At 42.4% G+C, this 25,943-nt stretch overlaps 1 long non-coding RNA gene across 1 annotated transcript; it reads left to right on the top strand.

Annotated features, from left to right (window-relative positions):
* On the top strand, positions 599-25,878 carry LOC106507458. The gene is made up of 4 exons (XR_002343571.1): positions 599-804; positions 2,285-2,383; positions 9,407-9,806; positions 25,648-25,878. It is a non-coding gene; the product is annotated as an uncharacterized LOC106507458 (long non-coding RNA).

Below are 25,943 nucleotides of genomic sequence, written 5' to 3'. Positions count from 1 at the left end.
AAGGGAAAAGGGCCAAGGCAGAGTGGCTGGATGGTTAGGAGGAGAAACAGAAGAGGTTGATGGTGTCCTAGAGCCAGAAGGGAGCCTTTCAAGGGGGGTGACGATTGGTGACCTCAAACACTAGCGACGAATCAATAAACGCTGAAAAGCAGCTCTCGGATTCCACTCGGAAGCTGTGAATATCGCCCTCGGTGAGAATAGATTTCGTGAATTCCATCTGCAGTAAGTTGAGAACGCGAAGATGGGAAGTGTCGCAAAGCCCCACACGCATGGCTGCATGGCTGCTCAGGGTGGTGACTGGAAGGGAAAGTGGAAACTGGGAACAGCATACCGTTTGCATGTTTGGTTTGTGCCTCAAAGGAGAGACGTGTTTTAAAAGGTTGAATCATTAAGCAAATGCTTCCATAAGACTTGCTATGGGCCGGGCACTGTTCTGAATGCTTTACACATATTCATTAATTTAATCCCCATAAAGGGAGATATTCGTGTGATCTCCCTTTTACGGCCACGTGGCTATAAAGGGTGAAGTCAGGAATTGTCCCTGGTTCCCTGCCCCGAGTCTATGTTGTTAATCATTGCCCACTGGGTCCCTTGCTGTGTTCAGCAGGCTACGTGGGTGGGAAGGAGCCATTGTGGAGAAGAAGCATTTAAAGGGACAGGAGAGGGAGGCAACATAAGAGAAAAAAGTACCTCCCAAGGTGAGAGGGGAATGAGGCCAAGAGCACAAGTGGAGAGGTCAACCCTGGACAGGAAGGAATATTGAAACAGGAGAAAAGAGAGCAGAAGTGAAGGACCCAGCTGCAGGTAAGTTTGTAGGTTTGGTGACAGGAAATCAAAGATTTTTCAAAGGTGTGGAGAAGAAATGGTCTGAAAGCAACAGGAGGGAGTAAAGAGCATCTTGACATAATCTTCAGACTAGACGGTTTCAGCTGGGATGTGGGAAAAGGAGCCACTGTCATTCAAGTGGCCGCTGATTGTCTCGGGAAAGAGTCAAATGCCTCTTAAGGCAAAGAGCAAAGGCTCCACGAAGATGTCGTGGGATGACAGGGAAGACTCCGAGGAGAGATTTAGGGGGGAGACGAGGAAGGGGGAGTTGGGGTGAGAGGGGAAGATGGAGTATCAGTAGCCAATGGGGTTTGCATCTCGGTTGGGGACCAACAATAACCAGGCTGTCGTTATCCTGTCTAACTCTGGAGAGTGGAATTGGAGAACGAAGAGATACAGACCACGAACGACTCATCGAAACTCTTTTTAAAAATATATTTTGTTACGGAAAATGGTAATCACCCACAGGTAGAAAGAAGGATGGAATGAGCCCCCTTGCCCATTTACTTTCGCCCAGGTCCACCAATTAGGAATACTGCTTGATCGTGCTACCCTGTTGTTCTGTTGGAAAAAAAAAAAAAGACTATTTGTTTGTCTTATTTTTATATGAAAAAATCCAACATGATGAAAGTGATTTGCCCAAATGCTCTCACAACCACAGGCTTGTTAGCCCAAACTTTAGTTTCCAGAAGCGGGAGAAGGCTTCAGAGACCAGGGATCTGGGCAGCTTTAGCCACATTCATCTTGAATTTCATCAGCCACGTAGCTAGAAGGACAGCTGACTTGGTCCCAATACTACAAAGCAATCCTTAATTTAAAAAGCAGCATCAAAGGAAGACTGTCTGCTCTCGAAGGGGAATTTAATATGTTCATTACCCCTCACCCATTCCCCTTCAGTCCATGTTTTTTATTAAGGGACAATTTGATTTATCCTGCAGCTTATTGTAATCTCTTTATGAAGATTTACTTCATTTCCCAGCAGATCTCCCAAACTAAAAAACAGTACCTTCCTCTTCAGACTGGTGTGTCTCACATAGCCAAGCAGCTGCTGCCAGATGTTACCCAGGGTCATAGTGTCTGGCAAATGTCCCATGCAGGTGTTCAGGGGAGCTTGGAGAAAGGCGTAGGTTCTGGCCCCATTTGGGAGAGATTGTTGGGTTCTGCAGACTGAAGATGAGGGTATCTGCTCCCCACATCCATCCACTCATCAACTCAACAGTCATTTGCTCCACATATCTCCCTCTCTGCCAGGCTTAGGGCTGTAAAACTGAGCAGCACATGGCCCCTGCCCTTCAGGAGCTTATCGAAACTGGAGAGAAACTGTCAAGATCTACTCTGCTTCCTTTGCCCGGATTGTTCGTTCCTATCTTGTCTCCATAGTCCTACTCATCCTTCACAATTTGGCCACAGGTCACTGCCCTGATGAACGAAACTCACAATTTACTGTTTCCTTTGCCAGGAACACCCTTCCCTTCTTGCTCACCTAAACTTACTCCTCCTGCAAAACTGGGGTCACCCATTGCCATCACTGTAGCCGTTCCTGACTTCTCAAATCCAAGTGAGTTACCGTGCTTCTCAGATTGCATTACAGACTCTTGCATGTTTGGCTTCCTTTGGGGCACCATCTTTGATTCTCCAGTTTGTACCCAGTGTGTGGCAGATATGTTCATTGGGTTCTTGCATAAAGAAGGGTAACAGCATAATTTCTCTGGGTTTTATTTCACGCAGGGTCTCATAAGTGTCTTCAAAGATAATCTCCTTGGCTGCAGTGCCTTCGCAGCTGCTTCTCCTTCTCTCTGAGTTCTACCAAGACACAAATCTTAACTCCGAGGGCCCAAGGCTCCAAATAATAAGAACAGATGTCTGTCTGGGGTCCCGGCCATAAGCAACTAGATGTAATGCTCATCCCTTTGAAAGGGACCTTGGTGCTGGTTTCAAAACCATGGCTTGATGCTTTCCACTTGAAATACTTTCAGCCTAAGAAGAAATTGGAATTTACAAATAGTACGGTTTTTTGGTGAGTGTCCTGCTATAAAGTTTTTGGACAGGGTGAAGGTCATTGCAAGGCTTTTGTACAACGGCAGAACTCTGAAGGAAGACTGGGCAACGTATGCCAGGTGAAGAATTGTACAGACTAAGCACTAGTACAGGAGTCAGGGGACTTAGCTTCTCTTTCTTTTCGAGACTTTAGTTTCTTCATCTGCAGAAGAAGAAGAAGAGGAAGGAGAAGGAGAAGGAGGAGGAGAAGCAGGAGAAATAGAAGAAGGAGAAGCAGAAAAGAAGTTGGAGGAGAAGGAGGAGGAGGAGAGGAAAGAGGAAGAGTCGTTGTCTGAGTGCTTTCAGAGGTCTCTCATGGCTTTAAGCTCAATGACTCCATGAGTCCATACTCCAGGATGTAAATCTTTTTGGAAAATTGAAACAAAAAGTTAATTCTCTTATTTTCTCTCCTCTTCTATAAATTGCCATTGAGACATGAGGGACTATTGCAGTATTCTTTTTCTCTGTTACTAACCCTTTTCTGTGAATGGAGAAATTTATAGGTAACAGGAGAGCAAGCCAGCAAAAAAAAAAAAAAAGTCCCTATGGGAAGTAGATTTCAAGAGAAAATTCCAAAGTCCATTGTTTTTCTTGATTTCTTTTTGGCAAAGATACCCTAACTCTAGTTGCTACTGCACATTTTGAATTCGGTCCAATGAGGAGATTCCATCCTTATTCATAACTCTCTTGTCCACAGCTCCCGTCATGGGTGGGAAAGCAGGCTCTCTGGAGCCTGTTTGGCACCCGGGCTTCCTGGCTATGACAGTCCCAAAGGCTCCTGTGACCCTGCCTGTTAGCATCACTGCCTATACAGCAACAGGATGGCCACAGGACTTCCTCATAGTACAGCTTGTCTAATTTCAGTTCAAATTTTTGTTTGGTGTCGGTAGTCCTCTTAAGAGAAATCAGGCACCGCTAGCTGATAAGTATCTTCTCAATTCAGATTTACATCGAATACCAAAGTGAGAGAGGTAAGATGTGACCTCCACCCAAAAGAAAATTAGAATCACTACTGATAATTATCATGTGCTGACCGTATGCCGAGTCTTATCTCATTTTTTTCCTCACACAACACTGCTGGGTAGTATTATACAGCCTGTTTTATAAATGACGGAAATTGAGGTTATTTTCGGGAAGTTAGTATCTAGTCCAAGATTACAGTCTATCACATTACTACAGTAATGCTGTGTCTTCTCATCAAAGGCAACTTAGCATCAGAAAGTGTGGTATTTGTTAGAAATGTAATAGATAGTTTGAAATAGCATATTAAGAACTCATAAAAAACTGTAATAAATGGAGTAAGACCTTGAGAGGCAAATGGGCATAAGAAAAATGTAACTAGCTAGCATATATAAACAATCTTACCGGTACTCAAATAAATGTAAATTAAACCAGAAAGGAAACAACATTTCTATCTTTCACATTAGCAAAAAATAATTTTTAGAAAATTATTAGAGTGAAATCACTGGAGTGAAATCTCATCAAAATTTTTTTGGCCATGTCCCTGGCCTGTAGAAGTTCACAGGTCAGGGATCCAACCTGAGCCACAGCAGTAATCCAAACTGCAGCAGTGGCAATGTCAAGTCCTTAACTTCTAGGCCACCAGGAACCCTTGTCATCAAATGCTGGTCAGTAAATTGGCACAAAATTTCTGGAAAGTGATTTGGTTATATACATTAAAATTCTTAAAGAGGTCACACCCTGTTTATTCTTTTAAGCATATGTTATGAGGAAGGTCCCACTGTGGCTCAGTGGTAACAAGCCTGACTAGTATCCACGAGGATGTGGGTTCAATCCTGGGCCATGCCGTGAGCTATGATGTAGGTCCCAGATGCAGCTTGGATCCACCTTGCTGTGGTGTAGGCCAGCAGCTATAGCTGAGATTTGACCCCTAGCCTGGGAACTTCCATATGCTGTGGGTGTGGGGGCCCCCCCAAAATTAATGAGGGATGAGCAGACAAATATGAGCCAAAAGAAAGCCATGATGGAACTTCTAATACCAAAATACACTTGCAAATAAAAACATCATAAAATTTGAAGAGGGATGTTTTCTAATGCTGAGAAAATAAAGAACAGCTCAAGATGTCTCAAATGGTAATTGGAAATATTAACACATCTCTCTCAGAAAGTGATATATGAACCAGAAAATTTATTAAGAATTAAAATTAATTAGCCGTGATGAAAAGAGCATGAGATTTGATGTCGGTTCAAATTTATCTCATCTCTATTGGGTGCCAATTTTCATCTCTATTTACTAGTTTTCCTCCTTTCAACAAGTTACTTTTCGGGGGGCAGTCAGTATCCTCCTCTCAACAATAGGATCAACTGTGTGACTTTAAATTTGCCTCTCTGATTCCCAATCTCCAATTTCTAAAGTAAATATTTAAAAATATTAGCTATGCCAAACTCACCAGGTGATAAGCCTGAAATTTAAAAAAAAAGTATGTAAAGTGTTTGGTGAGATGTGATGGCCTATAAATATTATGACTGTTGTCCTGTCATTATAGCAACAATATGCTCACTGTTGGGCTGTACTGTTTTAAAAATTAGAACATGTCAGTGTAATAATACAGTCATGTATATATACAGAATACATATATTTTCACACTGTTTTTTCACCATGCAAAAAGTTAGATATTGATAAACACATTGTAAAGCTAATGTAATTCTAAGAGGCCATGAAGCTTGACAAGGGTCATCCAGCTAGAAAACGACAGAGCCTGTGTTGAACTCATATCGTCTTGACAGCACGATTAAAATACAACACTATATTCGCCAAGTATAATATTCATGACATACGTTCTAATCCGACAGTGAATAGACACACTGGAAGGAGTTAAACCTAGAAGAGGAAACGGCCCCTTAGTCCTTAAAGAGGTGTGGAGGCTTACGGAAGTCATTAGAGAAGTGGTCAGTTTTCATTGCACCTCCGAGCGTGAGAAAAGCTGCAGTATCATCAACGCAGCGAAGCGTCTAGTTCCCTGAGCCCGTGGCCAGTGGTAGCACAGAAAGCCCTGGTCCTGTCAACCATTCCACACCTTGCTCTATGTCAGAGGAAATGTATGGAGATGTTTTTCTCTCCTGCACATGGTGTTTTCTCGGAAAGCACAAAATGAAACCAGATGCTGAAACAAAGGAATGACCTTCCTTAGCTGAGGTGGAACCAGTTGAAAGCCCCCGGCTGTGTTCTTCTCTCCTGTGTCTGCAGCATCCAGGAACCCACGGCCCGTCTAGGCAGGGAAGAGCCATCCATGTGCAGTGGAGACAAGAGGCTAAGAACTGTCTCTGTGGCGGAGTTGTCTGGAAGATGCCCTAGGCATCTGTCAAGGATGTCCTCTCGGAGTTAGAAAAAGGCAAGGCTCGGTTAAAATTGTGAAGCCGCTACTGCAGGTCCTCTTCCTGCCCCATCCCATGCTTCAGAATCTTCTTGCTGGGAAACTCCATTTCTCTTTCCCCTTACTGGCCAGCTTTCTCTGGCTTCCTCATTGCTCTGGCTATAGATCTCTTTTTAATCATTTACACCTAGGGCTAAGAACAAGAGCTTTTGTTCCAGGGGCACTTGCTCTTCAAGCTTCACCTCCAGTTGTTAACTGAGAAACTCAGTCGATTCATCAAGGCAAACTGAGAGGAGAATGAGGAGGTTTGGCTGGAAGAAGCTGAGCATCCTTCCAGGCCTATGAAATCTCAGGGCTGAAGTGCTGACTTGTTCCCAGGGCTGCAGGGCAAAGGAGCGGGCAATTCCCTTTGCACTTGGCAGCTGCAAGCTCCAAACTGCACCATTTGCTAGCTGAGCATTTTGAGAAAGGAAATTTTGTGGCTACCTTGTCAGTGCGGAGAGGAAAAAAATTCCCATCACGGGTAAGTGGGCTGTTTTACTGACCACAAGGAGGAAATTAAAATCTTTTCCCACTGAAGCATGCAGCTCTGCTCTTTTTTGACCAGAAATAATTAAACCAGTGTTAGGAGGAAAACAATCACAGATTGAGATTTTATAATTAAATACCACACTTGAGCCTTAGCCCTTCCAGCAGAAGGTAAGACTTGAGAATAAATGTGGTCTTGGCGCTTTTAAACCTTTAACCATAAAAGGCACCCCCATGATGAACTTCTCAGGGGAAGCTGGTTAAGCAGAACCTAACCTGCTGGGGCATCATCAGAGCTGAACTGATCTGAGGCGAGAAACCATCTAACTCCCGTCAGCTCTAGCCTTCTGTGTGCATGTAGGATAAGACTCAGCCCCAGCCTATTCTAGCCATTGGGTAATAAAAGTCAGAAACGCTTCCAAAGTTCTCAGTCCAGAGGCACAGGCTCACTAAAGACCAAGACCCAATCGTAGGACTACACATCTCTTCTCCCCCACCTCACCCCCATACTACGAAGCGCCTGTTTACAGCAGTTCCTTTAACTCATTTCTAGCTATCAAGGTACAGCAAGGGTGTGGAGCAGCAGGAACTTTCATGCATTCCTGGTGGGAATGCAAAACGGTACAGCCACTTTGGAAAAGAGTTTGGCCATTTCTTAGAAAACGAAATACTCTTACTACATGATCCAGCAATTAGGCTCCTTGGTATTGAGCCAAAGGAGTTGAAAACGTATGTGCAGACAAAAAACCTGCAGAGGGATATTCCTAGCAGCTTTATTTATAATTGCCAAAACTTGGAAGCAACCCAGACATCCTTGAGTAGATGTCTGGATAAAAGGAGATATATTCAGATGATGGACTATTACTCAGCACTGAAGGGAAGCAAAGTATCAAGCCGTGAAAAGATAAGCAGGAAACTTGCATATTCCTAAGTGAAAGAAGCCAATCCGAATAGGCTATATACCGCATAATTCGAACCCGATAGCATTCTGGGGCAGGAGAACCTCTGGAGACAGTAACAGAATCAGTGGCTGCAAAGGGTGGGCACAGGGAGAGATAAAAAGGCATAGCCCAGAGAGTTCCTGTTGTGGCTCAGTGGGTTACGAACCCGACTAGAACCCATGAGGACTCGGGTCTGATCCCTGGCCTTGATCAGTGGGTTAAGGATCCAGCATTGCTGTGAGCTGTGGTGTGGGTCACAGACACTGCTTGGATCTGGCATGGCTATGGCTGTGGCTGGCAACTGCAGCTCCAATTTGACCCCTAGCCTGGAAACTTCCATGTGCCTTGGGTGCAAAAAAGAAAAAAAAAAAGGCAGAGCATAAAGGATTTTTAGGGGACTGCCAATACTCTGTGTGACACCATAATGATGCATATATGTCATTATACAGTTCTCCAAACCCACTGAATACACAACACCGAGAGGGAGCCCTCAGGACTTTAGACAATTATGATGTGTCAGTGTAGGTTCATCTGAGGCTAAAAATGGACCATTCCTGACAGGTGACGTTGATAAGGGGGAGGCTATTATGCCTGCGCAAGTGGACAGGGTTATGGGAGAGACTTATACCTTCCTCTCAATTTTATATGAAAAAAATAAAGTCTTTTAAAAAAAGGAGAAAACCATTTGGCCATGATCCCTCCATGTCTGACCACTTCTACCAAAACAAAACCAAAATGAAACCCAAAGAGACAAAACCCCTCAAACAGGCGAATAAACATCTCTTTTTCGTACCAAATTTGAGTGTATGGAGTTCCCGTCGTGGCGCAGTGGTTAACGAATCCGACTAGGAACCATGAGGTCGCAGGTTCGGTCCCTGCCCTTGCTCAGTGGGTTAACGATCCGGCGTTGCCGTGAGCTGTGGTGTAGGTTGCAGACGCGGCTCGGATCCCGCGTTGCTGTGGCTCTGGCGTAGGCCGGTGGCTACAGCTCCGATTCAACCCCTAGCCTGGGAACCTCCATATGCCGCGGAAGCGGCCCAAGAGATAGCAACAACAACAACAACAAACAACAACAACAAAAGACAAAAGACAAAAAAAAAAAAAAGAAAGACAAATTTGAGTGTAAGTTATGCAGTTGTTTGTTTAACAACAAGGGAGCATGGGTGAAAAATCAGAGCCAGTGCTGGAACCCAAAGCGAGAAAGACCATTTGGGAGCTTTATTCGCAGCTGTCATTTTTGGTTATAAAGCTTCAATAAGACCATAGTTTCATAATGAACATTCACTAAAATCAAACGCAGCTTCTCAAAACTGTGATTAATTTCATCCTCCCTCCATCTTCAGCACTTAGTGGTTCAACCTCACTGGCCTGAGCCCTGGAGACTATTAATTAAGCAATAGCGATGGCAGCAGGTGATAATATACTTGAAGCGTGCTCGCCAAAGGCATTTTTTTAAAAAAAAAAAATAACTATTTTGGGAACAAAGCTCAGACCAACCACTTTCAGGTTAGTAGGTCTTTGGGGGTCACGTTTTGAAAGGGGAAGAAATTTTCTGTACAGAATAATGTTCCTCTATCTTTACTTCAATTGCAAAGGAAACTCATTAGAAGACACTTCATATTTTTCCTAACAAAAAGATGATTGATTGCATCCCCATGAAGAAGGAGATGCAGGGAGAGGGAAAGATAAATGGTCATTCCTCCGCCCCAAGGAGCATTCAAACTCTTGTTTCGCTCACAGGACAGGTCTGGTCTCTATCTTCCATGCGCTGCAGTCTTGGGATCCAACAGGGAACAAGCACTAACCATGTGCATGTGCATAAAACATGGAGCACTCGGCAACCACCAAACACCCTCGGTGTTACCAGAATATAAGCTTCCTTTAAAACGACACTGCTGCAGTAACTAGTCTTACACTGCCATGGGACCAGATGACATGCCGGAAATATCTAAGCTTTTCTGCCTCCGCCACTGCCTGGATTTGGAGAAGAAGGAAAGACAGAAAGGAAAAGATAATGGGGGTGAGAATCTTGCCAGGAAAGATGCCATAGAAAGTATATCCCCTTGGCTGAGATTTGCAAGATGAATGGATGTTCTCCTGGAATTCTGGAAGAAGGAGGCTTCTGAGCAAAGATTCAGAGGTGAGCAACAGCCAGGCCTGTTCTCTGGCTTGAGCTCGTGATTTGGGGTGATGACAGCATAGCCTGCACTATTTATGTGGTTTTTCTCTCCTGCCCTCTTCCCTGTGCCTGGGGTGCCAGATCCATCCTGGGGGGTTCTACCCTCGGCAATGAGCTACCTCAGAGTTATAAGGTCAAGACAGCAGGATCAGAGTTGTGCCTCAGAAAGTTCACTCAGGGAGCAGGGAGGAGGGTAAACGGCAGAAGAACCATTTGGAATTAAGTGGAATAGCCCAGGAATAGCAAGAAAAGTTGCTGGCCTGAACTCAAGGCCAAACTAAGATACGTAGAGAACCTGAGCTGGCTAATTATTTGCCTCTTCAAACATGTTTTCGCATACTTTGCTCCACATTTGTTTAGAGAAGGGTTTAGGTGCTAATCCCAGCTCGGCAAACACAGCTCCCTGCCTTACCCCAAACCCACCCGTTTCCCAAGGTAGTTTAGAGACCGCCTGCCATTACTGAAGCAGGTTCGCTGCAGGTCTCAGGTGTCACTCCAGCCAGTGCAGGAACCTCCTTAGAAGACTATTGGCATGAACGAAATTTCCAGCGGCCCTTCGGTCCTCCTTAGAGGTTAGCATTCCAGGCTTTCAGCTGCCTTGACATACCCCTTGGTCTGTCTCTGCTTAAACAGGATATTTAGGTAGGAATATCTCCTGAAAAGGAGAGTGTGGAGTCCCTGCCGTAGCACAACAAAATTGGTGGCATCTCTGGAGCACTGGAACACAGGTTAGATCCCCAGACTGGTACAGAGGGTTCAGTGTTGCCACAGCTATGGCATAGGTCGCAACTACAGCTCAAATCCGATCCCTGGCCTGGAAACTTCGCATGCCATGGCAGGGGTGGGGGGGAGCCGGAAAAGGAAAAAAAGAACAAAAAAAAACTAGAATGGGATCTGGTGACTGAAAAGCAGGAGATAAGACAGAGGAAAAAGTCATCCACAGACGGAGAGAAAGAAGAGGTGGAAAGGCAGGAAAAGAAACTTGGAATAGATGGGTCTTAGAGACTGTACTGGAGTTGAATAACAGTCCCCAAATCACAGAGGTGTCACATACAGGTACAAAAGTCCCAGTCATGCAAAATCCAAGGTAATTCCCCAAAGGGAGGCCCTCCTGGGAGTCTCCCTTCAAATTGGTGACTCAGGCAATTTCCACCTGTGGCTCTGCCAACTCATGGTTTTAAAGATGTTATGGTGTGAGCCTGCCAGCAGGTGTTAAGAGGCTTGTGCACCCCCCGTTCAGAAGTGACGTCTCACTTCTTCCCATGCCGTTGGCAATAACTAGACATAAGGGGGACTAGGACACGTAATCTCTGTCTGAGCGCTGCTACGAGGGACTTCTACACCATGGACGGGGACCCCCAACGCGGTCAGCTCCCAGCCAGCTCTGCCCCAGACACCAAGGGGAAACAAAATTCCAACAGTCATTGATAATAGTCTTTTGTCATTCAGCCAATGAATGGCTAGACAAAATGTGGTATATACGTAATATGGAATATTGTCCAGCCTTAAAAAGGAAGGGAATTCTGACACATACCAAAGCATGACTGAACCTTAAAAACATTACGCTGAATAAAATAGTCTCGACACAAAAGGACAAATATTCTATGTTTCCCCTTATATGAAGTACGTGGAATAGTCGAATTATAGACAGAAAGCAGACTGGTGGCTGGCAGGAGCTATGGGGAAGGTGAGTAAGGAATTTTTTTTTTTTTTTGGTTTTGTTTAGTTTGTTTTATTTTGTTGTGGCTGTTTTTGGCTGTGCCCATGGCACGTGCATGGTCCCAGGCTCGAGATTGAACCCACGTGACAGCAGTGACCCAAGCCGTGGCAATGACAACACCAGATCCTTAACCCACTGTGCCACAAGGAGAATCTAAGGAGTTGTTTTTTAATGAGTTTCAGAGTTGTGGGGACAATGAAAAAATTCTGGAGGTGGAGGGTGATGATATTTGTACAATAGCGTGAAGGTACTTAATGCTATAGAACTGTGCACTTAAAAATGGTTAAAATGGGAGTGCCTTTTGTAGCTCAGCAGGGTTAGGATCTGACGTAGTCTCCATGAGGATGCGGGTTCGATCCCTGGCCTTACTCAGTGAGTTAAACATCCAGCGTTGCTGCAAGCTGTGGTGTAGGGCGCAGATGTGGCTCATATCTGATGTGGCTCTGGCTGTGGTGTAGACCTGCAGCTGCAGCTTTGATTCAACCCCCAGCCTGGGAAATTCCATGTGCTGCAGGTGCAACCATAAAAAGAAAAAAAAAAAAAAAAGGTTAAAATGGTAAATTTTATGTTATGTATACTTTACCACAATAAAAATGTTTCAAACTTTTCACAAAGTTCTTTTAGCCCTGTATAAAAATATCCAATGTCTAATATTTGCCAGGCAGGAACCCTTCCAGGAAAAAGTCCCATATAAATAGAAAATTCATAACTTAAAAAAATATATGTATTATCTACTTTAATTGAATGAATAGCCACAGAATAATTTGTCTCCAGGCTGACTTTCAACGCTAGTAGAGACTGAATCTCACAGGTTTTCACAATCTAGGTGAAAAGCAGCTGGGTTTCTTTTGCCTCGTTCCTATCAGGCCTGGGAATATACCCCAAATTCTCAGCAATATGATCTAGCACACAAAAAGGGCCAGAATATCAGTAGAAGACAGTATGAGAGCAAAGCGTATATGTACAATATGGTACTTTTTCACATTAATATATATCACTAAAAATATTAACGGCAATCTAAGCAGTGTGATTACAGAGATGGTTGCTTTCTTTTGTCTACTTGCCTTCTTTCTCCAAATTTTTTTTCTTTTTTTTTTTCAAACAGGCTTTTTTGTTTGGTTGGTTTTGGTTTTGGTTTTTGGTCTTTCTTTCTTTTTTGTCTTTTTAGGGCCGCGCCCATGGCATATGGATATTCCCAGGCCAGGGTTCCAATCAGAACTGTAGTCGCCAGCCTACGACACAGCCACAGCAACTTGGGATCCAAACCGCTTCTGTGACCTACACCACAGCTCACAGCAACACTGGAGCCTTAACCCACTGAGTGAGGCCAGGGATTAAACCCACATCCTCATGGATCCTAGTCGAGTTCGCCAACCGCTGAGCCATGAAGGGAACTCCTCCAAAACGTTTTTAATGAGCAGGTATTACCTTTAAAACTTACTAGTCTAAGAGGTAGATAATTCTCATGCTCTGAGACTATTGGTTTTGTTAACTTTGGGGAAAAACTTCCAGAATGTATGCAGTGGTGGATCGGGAGATACGCCTTCCCTCCAATGATTTCTTTCTTTCTTTTTCTTTATTCAAGAACATTTGACACCTTCTGACTTGAGTAGGCTTAATTGTCTGCTATAACTTAACACTTCTCAGAGGACCAGAAGCTAAATCTCTGGTCAAGGAACGTGGCACATAAAAAACTTCCTCAGTGCCTTTAACCTTCTTCACAAATAGGATCCATCCCAAAGGGCACAGAGGAAGTGAGAGGCCGTCCAAGTAAAATGTGCAACAATGGCAAGAAATGCACTTGTGAGACTTCCCCCAAAGTTCCGACCACACAGTGTCTGTGCTCTTTTTTCCTTTTGGCCCTCCTCTTCGGATCCTCTTGTTTTGATTTTCTTACGTGTTCGTCCTTCTCCAGGTGTCTCTGCAGCATCTTTTAAGGCAGTTATTGGGCAAAAGAGAACACGAACCCCAGGGCTCATCTTCTAAGAACTTTTTTTAAAGAGCCAAGATTGAAGACAGTGGAGTAGCCATTGCAGTACAAACGCAGAGTTTAGCTAATTCTTCAATATCGTCCTGCTCTGGGAGAGGCTTCAACAGGACCAAATGTGTAACTCCTTAGGGAAGAGCCTGAGGTAGAGTGATGCATTTACATAGCCCTTTGAATAAGGAAAGGAATTATAAATTCAACAGCCACTTTTTATTTTGTATTTGTATACACTTTTACAAAGATTAAAGTGCATATCATTTAAATACAAAACTTCTTGCAGTTCTCGGATGGGGTCCCACCTTTTTCTTCCATTGTTTTTTATGTCTGGGTAGTAGCTTACCTCCTCCAACGTGACTTTGAGCCCCGAAGGGTCAGAACCATGTTTTCTCGCTTCTCCTATATCATGGGCAGAGTTCAACTCTCTGCCAGGCAAGTCGTAGTTTCTTAACATGTTGATTCATTTGTTTTTTGATCAAAGAAATATACATACTTTTCTAGATACATGCACCCTAATGTTCACTGCAGCACTATTTACAACAGCCAAGATCTAGGAGTTCCTGTCATGGCGCAGTGGTTAACGAATCCGACTAGGGACCACGAGGTTGTGGGTTCGATCCCTGGCCTTGCTCAGTGGGTTGAGGATCCAGCGTTGCTGTGAGCTGTGGTGTAGGTCACAGACTTGGCTCGGATCCCGCGTTGCTGTGGCTCTAGTGTAGGCCGGTAGCTACAGCTCTGATTAGACCCCTAGCCTGGGAACCTCCATATGCCGAGGGAGCGGCCCAAGAAATTGCCAAAAAAAGACAAAAATAAATGCATAAATAAATAAAGTTTTTAAAAAAATAGCCAAGATCTGGAAGCAACCACAATGTCCATTAACAGAGGATTGGATAAAGATGATGTGGTACAGTGGAATATTACAAGGCCATAAAAAAGAATGAAATAACGCCATTGGCAGCAACATGGATGGACTTACAGATATCATACTAAGTGAATTAAGTCAGACAAAGACAGATGTCATATGAGGTCACTAATGTGTGGGATCTTAAAAAAATGACACCAAAAAACTCTTATTCACAAAACAGAAACAGATCCAAAGATTTCAAAGCTAAATGTATGGTTATCAAAAGGGAAACATGGGGAGAGGGAAAGATAAAGTAGGAGGCTGGGATTAACATATACATCCCATGTATATACACATATATATCCTGTACATATATATATATATATTAAATAGGTAACAATGATCTACTATATAGCACAGGGTAACTTAATACTGTGTAATAACCTATATGGGAAAAGAATCTGAAAAGGAATGTTTGTATGTGTTTATATACCTGATTTACTTTCTTGTACACTTGAAACTAACATGACTTTATAAGTCAATGGTACAATAAAAATTTTTAAAAAACTGACAAAAAAGAAATATATATACTTTTCATATACAATGATAAACATTATTTTAAATATTTTAAAGACTTCCGTAGAAAAAAAAAACAATAGCTCAACCCCTGGCACACATCCCCTAGCCCCCAGCCATCCCTGACTTAGTTAGGCAGCTACTTTGAATTCTCATCACCATTTTTGCTGGTATTTTTGTTATGTTACTTTCCCATGGACATGCTATTTCTTGATTTATCAAATTTACACCTTCCCTCTTGCCTTTTTGCCTCAGCAGAGGATTTAAGGCTTTAGAACCTCTGCTCACACCCTCAGTCTTCTTCTCCTCTTGTCCCAATAAAATCATATCCCAATGGTAAAAATAATCACTGGCGATGTTGCAGAGGTAATGTAAACGTTACTTACTACGGAGCCAGATACGCAAGAATTACATTTCTCCTTATTGACAGCCTTCTGTTTGGCTTTCTTTTATCATTTGCCAAGTTTTATATGTGACTTGTTATTTACCACATGCATTAAATATGTGTCTATGCTATTTTTCAAACACTCTTTTCTTTCCCCTAGAGTTCTTTTTTTTTTTTTTTTTGGTCTTTTTTTTTCTAGGGCCACTCCCATGGCATATGGAGGTTCCCAGGCTGGGGTCAAATCAGAGCTGTAGCCGCAGACCTAAGCCACAGCAACATGGGATCCAAGCCACGTCTGCGACCTACACCACAGCTCAGGGCAAGGCCGGATCCTTAACCCACTGAGCAAGGCCAGGGATCGAACCCACAACCTCGTGGTTCCTAGTCGGATTTGTTAACCACTGAGCCACAACAGGAGCTCCCTCCCCTAGAGTTCTTGCCTCTGGATTTCTGCATCCTTCTGCACAGCATCCTTCGGGGGACTTCCTTCCCTTGGTTGCTATTTCTTAGCTAGCTGTCTTTTCTTCCTCTATCTAGGTTTAGTCAACCTCAATAGCTTTCTATGACAGGACGCATGGAAGTTACATCTTTTGAAATCCTATATTTATAAAAGTTAATATTTTTTTCACACTAGTATCTTATTATAAATGAACCAATGAATAGGAAAGGGAATAGCATGATCAAAGGAGAGTAGTAAGAAAGCACATGGCACACCTGTGAAAATCTGAGAGTCACAGCATTGCACCAGCCAGAAGAACAGTAGGACTCCAGATCACAGCACTTTTTTAATTTTTTTATTTTTCAGGGCCGTGCCCTCAGCACATGGAGGTTCCCAGGCTAAGAGCTGAATCAGAGCTGCAGCTGCTGGCCTATGCCACAGTCACAGCAACTCGGGATCTGAGCCACATCTTTGACCTATATCACAGCTCACAGCAGCGACAGATCTTTAACACACTGAGTGAGGCCAGCGATCGAACCCCCATGCTCAAGGATCCTAATCGGGTTCATTAACAGCTAAACCACAAAGGGAACTCCCTCACTTTTATAAGATAATTTCAAATGAGAACAAAAGAGATAACTTCAGTTGACTATTAATCTGATGATCTGATAAAGCTAACCATCATCTAGAGAAGCACAGCAAAGTCTTTTTAAAAAAATTTTTTTTATTACTCAAATGAATTTATCACATCTGTAGTTGTATAATGATCATAACAATCCAATTTCACAGGATTTCCATCCCATAACCCAAGCACATCCCCTCACCCCCCAAACTGTCTCCTCCGGAGACCGTAAGTTTTTCAAAGTCTGTGAGTCAGCATCTGTTCTGTGAGGAAGTTAAGTCTGTCCTGTTTTCAGATTCCACATGTCAGTGATGTTGATGTTGGTGTCTCATTGTATGGCTGACTTCACTTAGCATGATAATTTCTACGTCCATCCATGTTGCTGAAAATGCTGGTATTTCATTCCTTTTAATGGCTGAGTAATATTCCATTGTGTATATGTACCACATCTTCTTGATCCACTCCTCTGTCAATGGACATTTAGGTTGCTTCCATGTCTTGGAGCACAGCAAAGTCTTATCTCTGTAGTTGAGCAGATTTAAAGACAATCTCATTAATGATTTCATATTCTAAACCAAAATTCTAACAGTAGCAAGATGTTATGAGAAAAGATGATTCAAGGAAATGTTTTTCTGCTGCCTTTCAACAATTTCACCTACTTCCATGTGATATCATTATGGCTATTTGGTCACAAGATGGTTCCCAAATGATGGATCAGAATTATCAAGGAGAGCTTTAAAAACAAATCAAGTTCTGGTTCTCACTCCTGACCTACTGAATGAGAAACCCAGCTGGCTGGAGTTGAGGAATAAAAATATGAGGTGAGGGGAAAGAAACTGAGAGTGTTGTGGATCCACAGTCAATGGAAGCCCACCTCTCTTCCGTGCTCTCACCGTGTCTAGTTACCCTCCTTTTCAGGGAGCAAAGGTCACGCCTTCTCCCTCACTATATCCCAAAGCCCAGAACTCTCTCTGGCTAATGACACACACTCATTAAACTTCTACTGGATGCATGCTTCACCTTAAACTATTAACTGCTGATAATGTATCTGCCCCAAGCCCTACACCCTAACTAGCCTACAAGACACTTGAGGACAGGAATGACAGGCACTATATCACCAGACCTAAAGAAAATGCCCAGAGTATAAATACATGAAACAGGAAATGCAATAAGAAAGAAGTATTGAAATATAGAAGACACACAGTATAGACATTTCGTATCAATTTTAACTGGTTGTTTCCATTCTGATATCAAAGGCACACGTTGAGGAGGGCTGTGTTTTGTTGCTGTTGTTTAAGGAATATGTAAGCAAAAACAAATGTTTCAAGACTGGAGATGAGGCTGAGAGGCAGGGAAAATAAGAAACAGCCGAAGACCTCTGGGAGACCGTCCCATGCTGAGGCGGTATTGAATTGGACGTAGGAGTCCTCTTAGAAGGAATTATTGTGGTGTTCTTATTATACAACTGTTAATTAGCAGCATATAGTCTCTGTTGGATTTTTGGATAAATAAAGGTTTACTGACATTTATTTATCCAAGCAATTATTTGCAATTATTTGTGTCCAAGCAATCATTTGCCATTATTTGTATCCGACAATTATTTGCAAGAGATAATAAAAAGCTGACTAATACCATCTTTAACAAGGACATTGAAAAAAACTTCCTCATCCAGGAAGACAATGTCTAACAGGGTAAATTTAACCAATGAGGTGCTGGTGTTGGAAAAACAGAGTTAAATAATAACAATAAAAAGCTTCAAAAAAATTTTTCCCTAAAATTAAAAATTCGAGGCTCGAGACTTTTTTTTGGCTGTACCCATGGCATGCAAAAATTCCTGTGCCAGGGATCCAACTCCCATCACAGCAGTGACCACAGCACAGAGGTGACAATGCTGGATCCCTTACGTGCTGAGCCACAAGGGAACTGCAAAGATCCAGACTTTTAAGTCATCTAAATCTAACAAATCATGAAATATCATACCACACAAAATGTGTAAATGCCCCCAGACATATGATTTTTTGTTATAAGTCTCACACAGAACAAATTTTGTAGTAAGCAACTTTCCTTCTTTTCTCCTGGGAAGAAATAGAAATGCTATCAGAATACCCAATGCTCATTTTCTTTCCCTTCAGTTTTTAATTTTTTTCTGGTTATTAAGATAATATGTATTTATTTGTAAAGTACATACAATAGGATATTTTATTAAATTATTTTTTTCTGAATTCCTTACATAATTGAAACATAGCATATAAATTAAGAATCTTGGCTTCTTTCCACTTATTGTCTTTGGAAATAAATTTTTGACTATTTCTGATTTTTTTTTTTTTTTTTTTTTTTTTTTTTTTTGCTTTTTTAGAGCCACACTAGAGGCATATGGAATTTCCCAGGCTAAGGTCAAATTGTAACTGTAGCTGCTGACCTATGCCACAGCCACAGCAACGTAGGATCCAAGCCAAGTCTGCAAACTACACCACAGCTCACAGCAGTGCCTGATCCTTAACCCACTGAGAAAGGCTGGGGATCGAATCCACATCGTGCATCCTCATGGATACTAGTTGGGTTCGTTACTGCTGAGTCATGATGGGAACTCCGTCTTTTCTCCCTTTAGTTTCAACTCGATATATCATTTTCTTGTAACTGGGAAATTATTGTAAACTGCTTACTCCTGGTTTTACGAACATAAACTAAGAATCTCTTCTTTTGATCACCAAGTTAATCTATATATTCCTATTTAATTACTCATATGAAAACTTATTTCTGGTAACTCATTTCATATATTCTAATTACCTTGTTTTTCCTTAAAAACAGTCCTTTCCAGCCTCCATTTGAGTAGATTCAATTATATTCTGGCCGTTTAAAAATTATATCATTTTTCTTTTTGTATGGGTTACTTGCACATACTTTCTTCCATCAATTTATTACCCTTCATATTTCTCCTACACAAGCAGACAAGCATCTTGACACATTCTTATCTCCTTTGAAAAAAAATTTTTTTGTCCCCTATTTCTAGTCCTTGCCTGTTGTTATTTTCTGAAGTTTCCATTCTGGGTTGATATAAATGATCTTGAAAATTGGATTTTTTTTTTTGGTTCTTTTTTTTAAAGATAGCAGTAAATTTTAGTAAGTTTATTAGCCCAGTGGTTTTCCCTCTGGATGCAGCTCTTCACTCTCCTCTTCTCTGCTCTGGAAATTTTAACCACCATGGTCTCCCTGGACCCTCAGCTCTGCCTCAGGGAATTTTCTGGGCTCTGTGCGGGTTCCCTCTTCCTGTGTCAAGGCTTGAAAACTTTCTCAAGTCAGCAGCTGGAGCCAACAGAGGGTTTCCACAGTTTGTTTTCCATCCCCAGGGGTGACTCTCACTGTCAATCCCAATGTCTTGAAAACCATGGTTTCATATATTTTGTCCAGTTTTGGGTTTCCGACTGGAGAGTAAATCTGATCCTTGTTACTCCATCTTCGTTGGAAGCTGAGGTCTTTGTGCCTCAATCTCCTTTAGTAAATGTTTATCCTTCTAACAAAAGGAATGTAGCAGAAATGAGACTCCTGAGAGACAACTCTCTGTAGGTCTCTTGCATTTCATCTTGTCTTCCAAGCAGAGACACTGACCACATTTATTCTAGAGTAACTTTTGAAAGATATTTATTATTTATTTTATTAAAAATTTTTTTTTCTTTCTAAGACCACACCTGTGGCACATGGAAGTTTCCAGGTGGGGATCAAATTGCAGCTGCAGCTGCTGGCCTACACCACAGCCACAGCAACTCCAGATTCTTGCCCATCTGTGGCCTACGCCACAGCTTGCAGCCATGCTGGATCCTTACCCCACTGAGCGAGGCCAGGGATGGAGCCCATGTCCTCATGGATACTAGTCAGATTCTTAACCCGCTGAGCCACAACAGAAACTCCCTGAAGAATATTTATATAGTAAATTGACTTAGAACATAAAATAGTATTTCTCTCTGGAGCAAAGGGAAGATTTGCTTAAAGTTTTGAGGAATAGAGATCGTGTCTCTCTCTAGATCAAAGGACGAGCCTGCTTACTGTCCAGTAAAATATATTTGGGTTCCCTAAGCTCAATGCTCCTTTTTTGTAATGCAACCTAGTATGTGAGGAGTTATCATTTGACCCGCTATGCATCACCCTGTGGGATTTGGGGCTCAAGGCATTAGTGGAAAAAAATGCTTATTTTCTATCTACTGCTATTGCTGCAAGCAATGAACTTGTCTTTGATCCAAGAGTCTTGTGTCTTCTGCCAGCATCCATGAGTAAGAGGCAGGCTAACTTGTTAGCTTGTAAGCAATGTGAAATCTCATTTTCATCCCAGCTCTTGACAGACAAGATGGAATAGGCTAGGTTGAAAAGCCATACAATTTCTTTGTTTTCTCTCTTGAGGCACATGCCTTGGGAGTCCTGAATCAGTATGTTATATGTTTGGCTACCTTGAAGCTCCTGTGCTGAAAAGATCATGTGGAAAGTCCACATGACGTTTGCAGTACTGAAGGAGTTCCAGCTGTTCCAGTCTTTAGATGATTGAGTCTTCTCAGCCTAGCTGCCAGTCATGTGAGTGAGTGAATCTTCAGATTATTCTCAACACAAGCCTTTGAACCATCCTGCTAAGTGGAGCAGCTAAAGCAGATTAGTGGGCAAAAGAAATGCTATGATTTTAAAGCACTAAGTTTTGGGGTGATTCATTAAGCAGTATTGGGTAGCTGAAATATTATGTATTTTATAGCTTCCTTCTGAATTTCTTGCTCTATTTACTTAAGTACTTTCTCCAAAAGGTTTTAAAAATATTCTGGTGTAGTAAACTTCTGAGACTTCATATGCCCCCAAAGAAATTTATTTTTCTATCACATTTCCATAATAGCTTTGCGGACTGTGAAAGTACAAAAACAAAGTTCTTTCAAAGCATCATTGTTTTCTTTCAAAACATTATCTATTGTTTTCTTACACTCAGGTTACTGTTGTGAAATCTGATGCTAGTTTTTCTTTTTTTTTTTTTTTCTTTTTTTGCTTTTTAGGGCTGCACCCACAGCATGTGGAGGTTCCCAGGCTAGGGGTGGAATTGGAGCTACAGATGCTGACCTACACCACAGCCACAGCAAAGCCAGATCCTTAACCCACTGAGCAAGGCCAGGGATTGAACCCGCAACCTCATGGTTCCTAGTCCGATTTGTTTCCACTGCGCCACGACGGGAACTCCTATGCTTACTTCTTCATTGCAGTTCCTCCCAGCAACATTTTAGATTTGTTTCTTTTAATTTTTTGGTATGTTATTATGAGATGTTTAAGTACAGGTTTTTTTTCTTGTTTATGTCATTTTATACTTTGTGAGCCCTTTCATTCCAGGGTTTACATCTTTCCCTAATTCTTGGAAATGCTTGGTCTTCATTCCTTCAAATATCCCTTTGCTTTTTTTTTTCTCCTTTTTTTCTGTGACTCTCATATAAAGGGTCTTCTTTTTTTTTTTTTCCCACTGTACAGCAAGGGGGTCAGGTTATCCTTATAAGTATACATTGCAATTACAGTTTTTTCCCCCACCCTTTCTTCTGTTGCAACATGAGTATCTAGACATAGTTCTCAATGCTATTCAGCGGGATCTCCTTGTAAATCTATTCTAGGTTGTGTCTGATAAGCCCAAGCTCCCGATCCCTCCCACTCCCTCCCCCTCCCATCAGGCAACCACAAGTCTCTTCTCCAAGTCCATGATTTTCTTTTCTGAGGAGATGTTCATTTGTGCTGGATATTAGATTCCAGTTATAAGTGATATCATATGGTATTTGTCTTTGTCTTTCTGGCTCATTTCACTCAGGATGAGATTCTCTAGCTCCATCCATGTTGCTGCAAATGGCATTATGTCATCCTTTTTTATGGCTGAGTAGTATTCCATTGTGTATATATACCACCTCTTCCGAATCCAATCATCTGTTGGTGGACTTTTGGGTTGTTTCCATGTCCTGGCTATTGTGAATAGTGCTGCAATGAACATGCGGGTGCATGTGTCTCTTTTAAGTAGAGCTTTGTCCGGATAGATGCCCAAGAGTGGGATTGCGGGTCATATGGAAGTTCTATGTATAGATTTCTAAGGTATCTCCAAACTGTTCTCCATAGTGGCTGTACCAGTCTACATTCCCACCAGCAATGCAGGAGGGTTCTAAAGGGTCTTCTAATTCTGTTCTTCGCGTCTTGTTTTCACATCTATAAGTTTTCATTTATATTTTCTACTTTATGTTTTCCTAGTGCCTTTGTAGACTTAGGTGAGGGGCCCACTAGGAGCTACAGCTACTGGCTTACACCACAGCCACAACAGTGCAGGCTCTGAGGGACTCCTACCTGCATCAGCGACCTGCACCACAGCTCATGGCAACGAGGGCATCCATAACTCATTGAGTGAGTCCAGGGATCAAACCTGCGTCCTCGTGGATGCTAGTTAGGTTCATTACCTCTAAGCCCGATAGGAACTCCTTGGGTTCTTTATTTCAAATTTTGTATTTCTGCTACAGTATTTTCACTTGGTTATTCCATGTGTCAACTGGCTCTTTCTTTATGTCACTAAAATCTCTCTCCTCTTTTTGAAGATGATTCTAGTGCCTATGTTAAATCATTTGTCTCTCTGGTTAACTAAATCTTCTTTTTTAGGTGTAGGTTTTTCAGTTTGTTTTTTAATGCTGGATTTGGATATCTTGGACCTATGAGCCCTTACTCCACTGGGAGTATTGACTAACTTTCATGAAAGGGCTAAAGGCTAGGCTAACTGTGACCCTCGTGGGTAGGTGGGGAAGTAACCCCAGGAGGGAACCAAGACTCTTCCATTATCTCTTTGCCATTCCTCTTCCCCATAGTTGACCTTGTTCCCTGACAAATTTTGTCAGGCCTTCACCTATGGGACTGTCCTTTCTGAAAGCTTTTTCCATTGCATGAAACACGGTAGATCTCTGTATCCATCTAGGGAGCATCTCTTGAAGAAAATGCTTCTGTTTTTCTGTATTAAGGGATTTTTTATGGTGATTCAAATCTACATAGTGGAAGAGCTGGTTAAACAGTCTCTGCAAGGCTGTGCCTCTATTTCTGATGCTGGAGTGTTTTGTGTTTTTTTTTTTTTTTTTTTTTTTTTTTTTTTGTCTTTTTGCCATTTCTTTGGCCGCTCCCGCGGCATATGGAGGTTCCCAGGCTAGGGGTCGAATTGGAGCTGTAGCTGCCAGCCTACACCAGAGCCACAGCAACATGGGATCCGAGCCGCGTCTGCAACCTACACCACAGCTCACGCAACGCTGGATCCTTAACCCACTGAGCAAGGCAGGGACCAAACCGGCAACCTCATGGTTCCTAGTCGGATTTGTTAACCACTGCACCACGACGGGAACTCCCTGATGCTGGAGTTTGAAGTCTGCAGGGAAGTCCATCAGAAAGGAAAGATGGACATACAGTCAGAGATAGCAAGGAAAAACTGGAATTTGGAAGTGTGAATCGGAACCTGCAATGATAGACTGGAACCCACATCAGTGCTCACTGCTTTCAACCTCAAGGCAGTGAGATGCCGGAACCCTTCATCATGGACCCAAGCACATCTAGTTCATGAATTAGATAAAATTCCAGGAGAATTTGGCTGAAGGGCATGTCCATGAAGTAAGCCAGCAAGGTGACAACATGCATGAGCTTTAAAGATTCCTGGTTATTTTGTTCCGACATTCGGAACAAAACCAAAACAAAACAACCCTCTCCCCCATCCCCCCCAAAACCAGAAACCAACTAACCAGCCAACCAGCCAAACAAACAAATAGCCTGAGTGCTGCTTCACTTCTCTTCGGCAATAGAGCACAAACGTCTTCACCTGGAAATACAGAGAAATGAATTCTTGGAAATGTAGTTCCTACTAGTCAATGCAACACTTTGCAAAGCCAGCACAACCTCAGCATATAGCCAGTGAGGAGGAAAGGGTAGCAGGAACTCTCAGGGACGGCTGTTCTTTCTGTCTGTGTGTTATTACCCCTTCCCCTCTAGCTGGCCTCTGGCTCTGCTCTGTTGTTTCTGCGTTTTCCTGGCTGGTTTCCCGTCCTGTAGTGGCAATACAGCAAACAGGAATAGCCCTTCCAAGGCAAGAAGAATGGAGAGAAAAGAGCACAAGTCCAAATCTCTCCCCCAGCTTACTTCTTGGCCATGGTTTCCGTTTCTCTTTCACGCTTGAATGCCGCTTTCCCACTCTGTCCCCCACATCTCCGTCTCCATGAACCAAACACAACTCCTTCCAGCTCACCTCCTTCCAGTTCTTACATTAGTGTTTTAGCCCCGTCTTCTTCCCCAGCACATAGATGGTGACAACAGACTGGTGGGGTAAAGCCAGCAAACCAGGTGTTTGCTCTCATATCAGCTGTAAGAACATTTGAAATGTAGATTTTGGGTCTTCCTGTAAGAAATGATTAAGGTAACGTAAAGAAAAGGCTCAAAGAAGTGACTGACTTTATTGGTTACGTTGTTTAGCTTTTCTGGAGATTTATTTGATCGAGTTCTCTTCTGACAAATCATTCTGAAGGGAAAGACCATTAAGATTATGCTTTAGGGAGTTCCCTGGTGGCCTAGGGATTAAGGACTTGTCCTCGTTGTGGCTTGGGTGGCTGCTGTGGCATCTCGATCCCTGGCTTGGGAACTTCTGCTTGCCATAGGCGTGGCCAAAAAAAGAAAAAGAGATTATGCTAGGATCATAGGATTTTTAAAGGGTTATTCATTGTATATTTTGGTCCAGGCACCAGAGTAGAAATGGATTTAAGGAAAGCTGATTGTCTGAATTGCTCCTAAAGTTGACAAGAGAAGGCTATACCATGACTAACACCTGCTCTTACTATTACGAAATATCAGTCATCTACCTCATTCTTCCTTTTGGGCCCATAAATTATAGCAGCATTTCCTTAGAGACCAAGAGGGAAAAAAAAATCAAGCTTCCTTTGCCTTTGATTTCTAATCTGGCTTGTGACTGGTGAGAGCAATTGGCAGCATCTAGCCTGGCCAACGCATTTCTGTGTTGAATTTTCCAGTGCCCTACATTACGAGGCCACAGGAAACCCAGGCCAACAAGATAGATGAAATGTTATTCTTATTTGGACACCAGAACCGAATTTAAACTCCACAAATGACTAAAACTAAATTCATCTACTTAACTCAGTATACCAGAAGTAACAGTTATTTACTTTCAGTTGCCTATTTTCCTTAATCTTTCAATCTTTCTTGGACGTCACAGAACTTGCTGGTGAAACAGTGATTACAGAAATGCTCCAAGTCCAGTCAACAAGAGAAAGAGAAGGGTTCCTGCTGTGGCAACGGAACTGGCATTGAGATGCAGGTTTGATCCCCTGTCCAGCACAGGAGGTTAAGAATTGGGTTTTGCTGCCTCTATGATGTGGGTTGCAAATGCAGTTCAGATCTAATTCCTGGTCTGAGAACTTCTGTATGTAGCAGGGTGGCCAAAAAAGAAAAAAAGAAAGAAAGAAAGACAAGAGACATTAATGTTCTTATTTGTCAATGCTCTCGCTGTAA

Source organism: Sus scrofa, chromosome 4 (genome assembly GCF_000003025.6).
Source record: "Sus scrofa isolate TJ Tabasco breed Duroc chromosome 4, Sscrofa11.1, whole genome shotgun sequence".
In the NCBI taxonomy this organism is placed as follows: Eukaryota; Metazoa; Chordata; class Mammalia; order Artiodactyla; family Suidae; genus Sus; species Sus scrofa.
The sequence above is the reverse complement of the archived record's forward strand: the minus strand, read 5'-3'. Positions and strand labels throughout refer to the sequence as shown.